We start from the raw sequence: 12,267 nt of genomic DNA, 5'->3' as shown, positions 1-12,267 counted from the left end.
CTTTCTTTCTTTCTTTCTTTCTTTCTTTCTTTCTTTCTTTCTTTCTTCTTTTTGATAGAGAGGGAGAATGTGCAAGCAGGGAGGGGCAGAGGGAGAAAAGAGAATCTTAAGCAGGCTCCATGCTCAGCACAGAGCCTGATGTAGGCCTCAATCTCATGATCCTGTAATCATGTCCTGAGCCGAAATCAAGAGTCAGGTGCATAACCGACTGAGCCACTCAGGCATCCCATCTCTGCCTCCACTTTGAATCCATCCTTTCTTATTTACCTATTTTATCTCTCATGGTACATCAGTAGAATCCAGAGCTATTTATCCTCTTTACCGTTAAACAGTTGTGAAATTACTATCATCAGTGTATTCTTATCCCTGGTATTTACCTCAAAATCAACCTTTCCACACCTCATGTTTATCAAAATAATCTTCTAAAGATCACCTGTGATCATAATATTGTTAAATCCAATGGTCAATTATTAGGACATATTTTACTGGACCTATAAGGATTATTTATCACAGTTGATCACTCCTTCTTTCTTAAAATATTTTCTTCATTAGTTTCCACTTTGTTTTGATTTTCCTCTTTACTGCCCATTTTTTTCTATTATTTTTACTGATTTCTCCTCACCTCTCTGAAGTTAGAGCTCAGTTCTGACTTCTCTGACTATATTCTTACCATATGTGTTACCATTCATTTGGATGACTTTTAAATACCATCTCCTGCCGATGAGTCTCAAATATTACCTCTACTCCATACTTCTTCTGTGAGCTCTGTATCAGTATAGGCAAAAGTCCATGGAATGTCTCCACCCAGATCTAAAAAGGACATCTAAAACATGAAGTATCCAAAAAAGATCTCCCGATTTTCATCTAAAGCATGGTTTTTATGACGTCTTTTCCAACTCAGAAATGACAAATCTATTCTTTCAGACCAAAACTTAGTCCTCTTCAGCATTTATTTTCTTTTATACAACGCAGTATCTCTGTCTCTAAATCTGTGTATGTGTTTGTGGGTGTGTGGTGTGTGTGTGTGTGTGTGTGTGTGTGATATTGACCACTGATTACCATTTCTACCATTAACATTTTAGGCAAGTTAACCAGTAACTCTCCTTGGATTGCTATAATAGACTTTTAACATGTGTCTATTTTATTTTTGACTTTTATTCTCTATGTTCAACAAAACAACCAGAATTATCCTTACCAATAAATAAAGATCATATTAATTCTCTTTTCAAAACTGTTTCATTGCTTTCCAATTCAGTGAAAGTAAAAGATAGTCTGTATTTGGCCATACTTCTGTTCCTGGTGCTTCACCAACATGCTTTATACCTGCCTCTTCCCTTTGTCTGCTCCAGACAAACTAGCATCCTTGTTACTTTGCAACATGTGGGGCATGCTATGAAGCCAGGCCTTTTGCACCAGTTTCATTTCTCTAGAATGCTCTTAACCTAGTATTTGCATGACCTGCTCCCTTATTTCCTTCAGGATCTCTGCTTTCCCTCACTCTCTGACATGTATCATGAATAATTTATTGCCTCCGTGTTCCAAATCATCATTTATTGTCTGAACTGTGAAAATGGATCTTGTCCCTCTAACTACTTTCCCTTGTCCAGCTAGAAATCTGTACTCATGGTGCTCCATGGAGGTCCCTAGTTCTGGTGTGCTCTGCTATCTTCTTCCTGATGCTTGTGTGCTTCCTGGGTCTATTGTTCTACATGAGAAAGCATGGAGCTTCCATAGCACATGTGGCATCTCACTACACCAGCATGGGGGCCAGCACCACTCAGCAGCAAGCAACTCCCCCCTGAACTCCCCTAAGGTGCTTTTGTAGTAAAATATCTTTGGTGAGGCATGTCTCAATGAATAGTTTTCCCCAGCACCCTAGAGGACAGATTTCAAGGAAGTTCCACTGGTGTGGCACCAGAGTGATCCATTTGCCATCCAATGAGCCATAGCCATGTCCTTTCCAACATGGACTGGATCTGGGCCCTGGGTGAGGAGGGAGAGGCCTCTTCGTTTTGTGCTCCATCTCAGTCCTAGAGGCCAAGTGGCTGCTCCTAACATCTATAATCCCTATATTCTTTAGTTTCCTTTACTTCCTAGCCACTAATTCCTCATTGCTTTAATCCCCTTTTTTATTGCTAATTTTTTAAATTTTATTATGTTATGTTAATCACCATACGTCATTAGTTTTTGATGTAGTGTTCCATGATTCATTGTTTGCATATAACACCCAGTGCTCCATTCAGTACATGCCCTCTTTAATACCCATCACCAGGCTAACCCATCCCCCCACCCCACTCCCCTCTAGAACTCTCAGTTTGTTTCTCAGAGTCCATAGTCTCTCATGGTTCGTCTCCCCCTCTGATTTCCCCCCCTTCATTTTTCCCTTCCTACTATCTTCTTTTTCTTTAACATATAATGTATTATTTGTTTCAGAGGTAAAGGTCTGGGATTCAAAAGTCTTACACAATTCACAGCGCTCACCGTAGCACATACCCACCCCAATGTCTATCATCCAGCCACCCCATCCCTCCCACCCCCCACCACTCCAGCAATCCTCACTTTGTTTCCTGAGATTAAGAATTCCTCATATCAGTGAGATCATATGATACAGGTCTTTCTCTGATTGACTTATTTTGCTCAGCATAATACCCTCCAGTTCCATCCACGTTGTTGCAAATGGAAAGATTTCATTCCTTTTGATGGCTGCATAATATTCCATTGTATATATATACCACTTCTTCTTTATCCATTCATCTGTCAATGGATATCTTGGCTCTTTCCATAGTTTGGCTATTGTGCACCATGCTGCTATAAACATTGGGGTGCACATACCCCTTCGGATCCCTACATTTTTATCTTTGGGGTAAATACCCAGTAGTGAAATTGCTGGGTCATACGGTACCTCTATTTTCAACTTTTTGAGGAACCTCCATACTGTTTTCCAGAATGGCTGCACCAGCTTGCATTCCCACCAAAAGTGTAGGAGGGTTCCCCTTTCTCCGTATCCCCGCCAACATCTGTCGTTTCCTGACTTGTTAATTTTAGCCATTCTGACTGGTGTGAGGTGGTATCTCATTGAGGTTTTGATTTGTATTTCCCTGATGCCAAGCGAGGTTGAGCACTTTTTCATGTGTCTGTTGGCCATTTGCACATCTTCTTTGGAAAAATGTCTGTTCATGTCTTCTGCCCATTTCTTGATTGGATCATTTATTCTTTGGGTGTTGAGTTTGATAAGTTCTTTATAGATTTTGGATACTAGCCCTTTATCTGATATGTCATTTGCAAATATCTTCTCCCATTCTCTCGGTTGTTTTTTGGTTCTGTTGACTGTTTCTTTTGCTGTGCAAAAGCTTTTTATCTTGATGAAGTCCCAATAGTTCCTTTTTGCCCTTGCTTCCCTTGCCTTTGGTGATGTTTCTAGGAAGAAGTTGCTGTGGCTGAGATCAAAGAGGTTGCTGCCTGTGTTCTCCTTTAGAATTTTGATGGACTCCTGTCTCACATTTAGGTCTTTCAACCATTTGGAGTCTATTTTTGTGTGTGGTGTACGGAAATGGTCCAGTTTCATTCTTCTGTATGGGGCTATCCAATTTTCCCAACACCATTTGTTGAAGAGACTGTCTTTTTTCCACTGGACATTCTTTCCTGCTTTGTCAAAGATGAGTTGACCATAGAGTTGAGGGTCCATTTCTGGGCTCTCTATTCTGTTCCATTGATCTGTGTGTCTGTTTTTGTGCCAGTACCATACTGTCTTGATGATGACAGCTTTCTAATAGAGCTGGAAGTCTGGAATTGTGATGCCGCCAGCTTTGCTTTTCTTTTTCAACATTCCTCTGCTATTTGGGGTCTTTTCTGGTTCCATACAAATTTTAGGATTATTTGTTCCATTTCTTTGAAAAAAGTGGATGGTATTTTGATAAGGATTGCATTAAATGTGTAGATTGCTCTAGGTAGCATTGACATCATCACAATATTTATTCTTCCAATCCATGAGCATGGAACATTTTTCCATTTCTTTGTGTCTTCCTCAATTTCTTTCATGAGTATTTTATAGTTTTCTGAGTACAGATCCTTTGCCTCTTTGGTTAGTTTTATTCCTAGGTATCTTATGGTTTTGGGTGCAATTGTAAATGGGATCGGCTCCTTAATTTCTCTTTCTTCTGTCTTGTTGTTGGTGTATAAGAATGCCACTGATTTCTGTGCATTGATTTTATATCCTGCCACTTGACTGAATTCCTGTATGAGTTATAGCAGCTCTGGGGTGGAGTCTTTTGGGTTTTCCACATAAAGTATCACATCATCTACAAAGAGTGAGAGTTTGACTTCTTCTTTGCCAATTCAGATGCTTTTTATTTCTTTTTGTTGTCTGATTGCTGTGGCTAGGACTTCTAATACTATGTTGAATAGCAGTGGTGATAGTGGACATTCCTGCCATGTTCCTGACTTAGGGGGAAAGCTCTCAGTTTTTGCCCATTGAGAATGATATTTGCTGTGGGTTTTTCATAAATGGCTTTTATGATATTGAGGTATGTACCCTCTATCCCTATATTCTGAAGAGTTTTGATCAAGAAAGGATGCTGTACTTTGTCAAATGCTTTTTCTGCATCTATTGAGAGGATCATATGGTTCTTGGTCTTTCTTTTATTAATGTATTGTATCACATTGATTGAGTTATGGATGTTGAACCAACCTTGCAGCCCAGGGATAAATCCCACTTGGTCGTGGTGAATAATCCTTTTAATGTACTGTTGGATCCTATTGGTTAGTATTTTGGTGAGAATTTTGCATCCATGTTCATCAGGGATATTGGTCTGTAGTTCTCCTTTCTGATGGGGTCTTTGTCAGTTTTGGGATCAAGGTAATGGTGGCCTCATAAAACAAGTTTGGAAGTTTTCCTTCGATTTCTATTTTTTGTAACAGTTTCAGAAGAATAAGTATTAAATCTTCTTTAAAAGTTTGGTAGAATTTCCCTGGGAAGCCATCTGGCCCTGGGCTCTTGTTTGTTGGGAGATTTTTGATTACTGCTTCAATTTCCTTACTGGTTATGTACTTCTATTTCTATTTCTTCCTGGTTCAGTCTTGGTAGTTTATACGTCTCTAAGAAAGCATCCATTTCATCCAGATTGTCTAATTTGCAGGCATGTAGTTGCTCATAATATGTTCTTATAATTGTATTTCTTTGGTGTTGGTTGTGATCTCTCCTCTTTCATTCATGATTTTATTTATTTGGGTCCTTTCTCTTTTCTTTTTGATAAGTCTGGCCAGGAGTTTATCAATTTTGTTAATTCTTTCAAAGAACCAGCTCCTAGTTTTGTTGATCTGTTCTACTGTTCTTTTGGTTTCTATTTCATTGATTTCTGCTCTGATCTTTATTATTTCTCTTCTGCTGGGTTAGGCTTTATTTGCTGTTCTTCCTCCAGCTCCTTTAGGTGTAGGGTTAGGTTGTGTATTTGAGACCTTTCTTGTTTCTTGGGAAAGGCTTATATTGCTATATACTTTCCTCTGAGGACTGCCTTTGCTACATCCCAAAGATTTTGAACAGTTGTGTTTTCATTTTTATTTGTTTCCATGAATTTTTTAAATTCTTCTTTAATTTCCTGGTTGACCCATTCATTCTTTATTAGATGCTCTTTAGCCTCCATGTATTTGAGTTATTTCCTACTTTCCTCTTGTGATTGAGTTTTAGTTTCAAAGCATTGTGGTCTGAAAAGATGCAGGGAATGATCCCAATCTTTTGGTACTGGTTGAGACCTGATTTGTGACCTAGGATGTGATCTATTCTGGAGAATGTTCCATGGGCACTAGAGAAGAATTGTCTTCTGTTGCTTTGGGATGGAATGTTCTGAATATATCTGTGAAGTCCATTTGGTCCAGTGTTTCATTTAAAGTCTTTATTTCCTTGTTGGCCTTTTGCTTAGATGATCTGTATGTTTCAGTGAGGGAGGTGTTAAAGTCCCCTACTATTATTGTGTTGTTGTAGATGTGTTTCGTTGCTTTTGTTATTAATTGGCTTATATAATTGGCTGCTCCCATGTTAGGGGCATAGATATTTACAATTGTTAGATCTTCTTGTTGGATAGACCCTTTAAGTAGGATATAGTGTCCTTCCTCATCTCTTTTTATAATCTTTGGTTTAAAATCTAATTTGTCTGATCTAAGGATTGCCACCCCAGCTTTCTTTTGATGTCCATTAGTATGGTAAATGGTTTTCCACCCCCTCACTTTCAATCTGGAGGTGTCTTTGGGTCTAACATGAGTCTGTTGCAGACAGCATATCGATGGGTCTTGTTTTTTTTATCCAATCTGATAGCCTGTGTCTTTTGACTGGGTCATTTAGCCCATTTACATTCAGGCTAACTGTTGAAAGATATGAATTTAGTGCCATTGTATTGCCTGTAAGGTGACTGTTACTATATATTGTCTCTGTTCCTTTCTGGTCTATGTTACTTTTAGGCTCTGTCTTTGCTTAGAGGACCCCTTTCAATATTTCTTGTAGGGCTGGTTTGGTGTTTGCAAATTCCTTTTGTTTTTGTTTGTCCTGGAAGCTTTTTATCTCTCCTTCTATTTTCAATGACAGCCTAGCTGGATATAGTATTCTTGGCTGCATATTTTTCTCATTTAGTGCTCTGAATATATCATGCCAGTCCTTTCTGGCTTGCCAGGTCTCTGTGGATAGGTCTGTTGCCAATGTAATGTTTCTATCATGGTAGGTTACAGATCTCTTGTCCTGAGCTGCTTTCAGGATTTTCTCTTTGTCTCTGAGACTCGTAAGTTTTACTATTAGATTTTGGGGTGTTGACCTATTTTTATTGATTTTGAGAGGGGTTCTCTGTGCCTCCTGGATTTCGATGCCTGTTTCCTTCCCCAAATTAGGGAAGTTCTCTGCTATAATTTGCTCCAATATACCTTCTGCCCTTCTCTCTCTTTCTTCTTCTTCTGGGTTCCCAATTATTCTAATATTGTTTCATCTTATAGTATCACTTATCTCTCGAATTCTGCCCTCGTGATCCAGTAGTTGTTTGTCTCTCTTTTTTTCAGCTTCTTTATTTTCCATCATTTGGTCTTCTATATCACTGATTCTTTCTTCTGCCTCATTTATCCTAGCAATTAGAGCCTCCATTTTTTATTGCACCTCGTTAATAGCCTTTTTGATTTCGACTTTGTTAGATTTTAGTTCTTTTGTTTCTCCAGAAAGGGTTTCTCTAATATCTTCCATGCTTTTTTCAAGCCCAGCTAGTTTCTTTATAATGATCATTCTCAACTCTAGTTCTGACATCTTACTAATGTCCATATTGATTAGGTCCCTGGCAGTCAGTGTTGCCTATTGTTCTTTTTTTTGAGGTGATTTTTTCCATCTTGTCATTTTGTCCAGAGGAGAATAAATGAATGAGAGAAAATAATGCTAACAGGGTAACGATGACCCCATAAAAAAATAGACTAAACAAATCAGAAGAGACCTGAAGCCGGGGGAAAAGAAAGGGAAAGAAAGAAAAAAGAAAAAGAAAAAGATAAAGGAAAAAAAAAAGAATATGATCAAATATGATCAGGCTGTTGCATAGATCAGTGCCACACACTAGATTTTGGGCGTATTTTGGTCTGTTAGAAGAAACTGCCTTCCAAAATTTAAAGATAGAAAAGCTTATATATGTACAAAAATAAGGGTAAATACAATGACGGGATGGAATATGACTGCAAAGATGAAAATTGAACTGGAGGGTATTATGGTGAGTGAAATAAGTCAATCAGAGAAAGACATGTATCATATGACGTCACAGATATGAGGAATTCTTAATCTCAGGAAACAAACTGAGGATTGCTGGAGTGGTGGGGGGTGGGAGGGATCGGTGGCTGGGTGATAGACATTGGGGAGGGTATGTGCTATGGTGAGCGCTGTGAACTGTGTAAGACTGTTGAATCACAGACCTTTACCTCTGCAACAAATTATACATTGTATGTTAAAGAAAAAAAAGAAAATAGTAGGAAGGGAAAAATAAGGGGGGGGGAATCAAAGGGGGATACGAACGATGAGAGACTATGGATGTTGAAAAACAAATTGAGGATTCCAGAGGGGAGTTGGGTGGGGGGATATGTTAGCCTGGTGATGGGTATTAAAGAGGGCATGTACTGAATGGAGCTGGGTGTTATACACAAACAATGAATCACGGAACACTACATGAGAAACTAATGATGTAATGTATGGTGTTTAACATAATAAAAAATTAAAAAATAAAAGATTTTATAAAAGGAATTGATAAGAAGTTGGTTGAAAGAAAAAAAGAAGAGAAATTAAAAAAGAAAAAGGTGAGAATGTGATCAGGCAGGAGACTAGAACAAAGCCATACACTAGAGATTTAGGGTATATTTTGGTCTGTTAGAAGAAACTGTATCCCAAAATTTTAAAGAGAGAACAACATATATATATATATATATATATATATATATATATATATATATATATACCAAAAATAAGGGTAACTACTATGAAGGGATAGAATATGACTCTAAAAATGAAAAATAAAAATGTTTTTTAAAAAAGGGATTGATAAGATATTGGTTGAAAAAGGGAAACAGAAAAATTAAAAAAAAAAGAAAATTAAAAAAATTAACTTTGAAAGACTAAAGAATCATGGGAAAAAAGCCATGAATTCTATGTGCAGTATTCCCGTAGCGCTGGAGTTCTACCGTTCTCATTGATCGGTAAACTTGGTCTTGGCTGGCTGTTCTTGCTGATCTTCTGGGGGAGGGGCCTGTTGCTGTGGTTCCCAAATGTCTTTGCTGGAGGCGGAATTGCCCCGCTCTTGCCAGTCCGGGCTAAGTAATCTGCTCGGGTTTGCTCTCAGGAGCTTTTGTTCCCTGCAAGCTTTCCATACAGCTTTGGAGGACAAGAGTGAAAATGGCGGCCTCCCAATCTTCGGCCAGAGGAGCGGAGAACTCGGGGCTCCACTCCTCAGTGCTTCCCCAGAGAAAAGCAGTCAGTCACTCCCATCTCCCCGGTCTCCGGCCGCACTCCGTGCTCACCCGGCCTGTGACCGAGCGTTTCTATCTCTGGCACATGACCCTGTGTGGAGTCTCCAAACCCAGCAGATCCCTGCGGTGTGCTCCCGCGCCGCTCCTCCCGGGGAAGGAAGGGGAGTCTCCCTGGATCTGCCTCTTGTTGGGTCCCTGCTGGAGGAGCAGTGGCCCGACTGTGCCCCGGATCACGGTTTATGACAACTCTGAGCTGAGAGCCTGCGCCTCGGCTCCGTCTCTGCAGCCGGCTTCCCTGCTCCGATACCTGGGAGCTCTGCCGCACTCAGGCACCCGTGGTCTTTCTGTGACCCCGAGGGTCCTGAGACCACACTGTCTTGCAAGGGTTCCACCCCCCACTTAGCCACTGGAGCGACGTCCCTCAGTGGAGCCGACTTCTAGAAGTTCCGATTTTGTGCTGCGCTGCTCTATCACTTGCCAGAAGCGGCGGATGGAGGCCCCTCCCCCGCCCTCTATCCTCCTGAATATCGCCTCATATTCACTTCTCCTCATGGCCTACCTTCCAGAAAGTGGTCACTTTTCTGTTCAGAGAGTTGCTGCTCTTTTCCCCTTTTATAATTAATAATTCTTAAGGTTGAATTTTTCCCTTCTCAAATTACTGTATGGTTTTGTCTTCTAATCAGAGAGATTTTTCTTGGCCACATTATGTAAAATATGAATCTCAATTCATATGGTTATTTTAAATCTCATTTCCCTTGCTTTATTTGTCTTTAAGACAATTACCACCATCTGACATTCTAGATATCTGTATATTGTCTGCCTCCTCTCCCACGTAGTAGAAGGTCCATAGGGCATAGGCGTTTTGTAGTTTTTACTGCTGTATCCATTGAACCTAGAACGGTACCTGAATTTACTAGGTATTCAAAGTAGATTTGGATAATGAATGAATATTATTCAAAGATAATACTTAGAAAGATATGTAAATTAATCACATTGTAACTCCATTCTGGTGGACATTAATGATAATGACACATGCAAAAATATTCTATACTTAAAAATCTATATAGTGATAAAATACATTTTATGGAATATTAACATTTTTCTAATGTGTGACAAGATGATTATTTTGAACTGGGAATAATTTTTCCCATTTTTATAATGGAAAACTTCTTGGTAGAAACAAATTTAATCTCTAGCATATTTTAAGATGTCAAATTATAAATTTATTGAATGCTTACTATTTCTAAGATTTGTGCTGATTTTCATTACTGAAAAAGGTTAACTGAGAAAAAGATGTCTTAGTGGTCACTATAATTTTATATCACATTGTTAATATAGAAACCATTTCTTAGAAAATGTGGTTTATGATTAGATCTTCTAGTGGGATGATGAGCGATGTCATTATGAGTTCCCAACTCTTAGTGGTTGGTACTGGTAAAAATGTTTCCTGATTCTCAACACAAGTTTAGCCACATCCATCATGGGTGAGGAAGATAGCCCTTTCTTATCCTTCACATTTATCAGACTCTTTTCATACAATTACATAAATAGAGATCACTTAAATAAACAGTTTCATATAAAGTGCAGTCTTCTTTGAATATAAATTTAAAAATAAATCAACACACTTGTCTTATATTCCACAACATACTTTTTAAAAAAAGACACATTTCTTATTCATTTGGTTACTTTGTTTATAATATCAAAGTAACTGAGTTTTGGCATTCCCTAGATTACTGAAAGTTTTAGGTTATTTTCTTTTTTTCTGTTTGACACTATGTAGAAGCAAATTGAGAAGTCAGTCACTTTTGAGGATTCATCGTACGTGTTTATGCACAGCATTGATAAGCTGTATCATCTCACAAGAATATATAAATGTATATTTATTTCTGACACTTCTGGTTCATGGAGTTTAAATCTCAAGTTTAAAAACAAATTAACTTTCAAAGCTTCAAAGGCAGAATGACATTCATTCTCACTCTACTGAAGCTACATCAGTAGTAATTGAAGAAGAAAATGGTAATGCAGATGTCAAGGCCCCCTGAGCAAAAAGGATTCAGCAGGCTACTTAGTGGAAAAAGACTATTGGGTCATAACTTTAATAACTTACACATATCTAGTTTTAATTAGTCCTTGGCAGATTAGATGACCTCTATAAAGCAGTTATGGAATATTTCTGTGCTGTCAGGCCATTGAATAGTGCCCATGAGTGACACACCACTGCTTCCTTTCCTGGAAAAACACACCTTATTCCAGGATGTACAAGGAAAAGCCCAATTAATCTCTGGCCTTGGTATTTACAGGCTTTAGACAACTTGCTCAGGGTCAGTTACCTCTAAGCAAATCATCTGTATATTCATTACCTCAATTTATATTTCAGTTTCTAAATAGCCTTTCCAACATACGTCACTTTGGTAATCTTCTCTTTATTATTTCTGTAATTATAAAAATAAAAATAAAGTTATTTCTTTTATCAAATCATATTCCCATCTTCATCATATAAATTTTGAAGGTTAATATTATTGAGTTTATATGGAATATAGCTAGGTTTTAATATGTGTAGAATTGATTCTCTGTGATTTTTTCATCATAACTTTGCAACAGTAATACCAGTTTCATGCATTTTTTAAAAACACTGCTTGTAATAACTGCCCTTGCCAAGTCTATATTCAATTTAATATCTATCTCTTTACTAGTCCCGAAAACAAAAGTCAATGCATAAGTAAAAGTAAACAAAACAAAAATAATATAAATAAGAAAGAACCATAGAAAAATATCTTGCTACAAATATCTTTACTAAAACTTTTCTCCATGTATCTTTTGATACTCTCTTCCAGTCTCTAAATTACTGAAATTACTCCAAATTTTATAGGAAAAATTTTAAAAAGAACACCTCTCCAAAGTCCTTTAAAATAAGTGTGTGCTTCTAGAACAGCTCTATATTTTCTGAATAGATACTTTAATTATGTGGCTATAAGACTCTTTAGTTTTATCTCCACATGCAGCTTGGGTCCTGAACAGGATTGCCTGCTGACTTTTTCTTTATAGTACATTTTGTTCACTTTAATTTGTTTCTGTGGATATGAAGTGCAAAAAGGAGAACATTTTATAAGGAAATATTATTTTTGAGAATATTTGAGAAAAAGCAAAGAAGGAGGAGCACAAATGTTCAACAAAACATTGGGGTTGAGCACATTATTGCTAGTATTGAATATTCACATATTCTCTAGTCAATGATGTTTCTTATTCTATTTGCTATGTAATGACATTAATATCACACATCTCTGCCTGCCTCTTATAATTATG

The sequence above is a fragment of the Phoca vitulina genome, unplaced genomic scaffold (assembly GCF_004348235.1).
Source record: "Phoca vitulina isolate PV1807 unplaced genomic scaffold, GSC_HSeal_1.0 scaffold26, whole genome shotgun sequence".
Taxonomy (NCBI): domain Eukaryota; kingdom Metazoa; phylum Chordata; class Mammalia; order Carnivora; family Phocidae; genus Phoca; species Phoca vitulina.
This window is presented reverse-complemented; position numbering follows the sequence as displayed.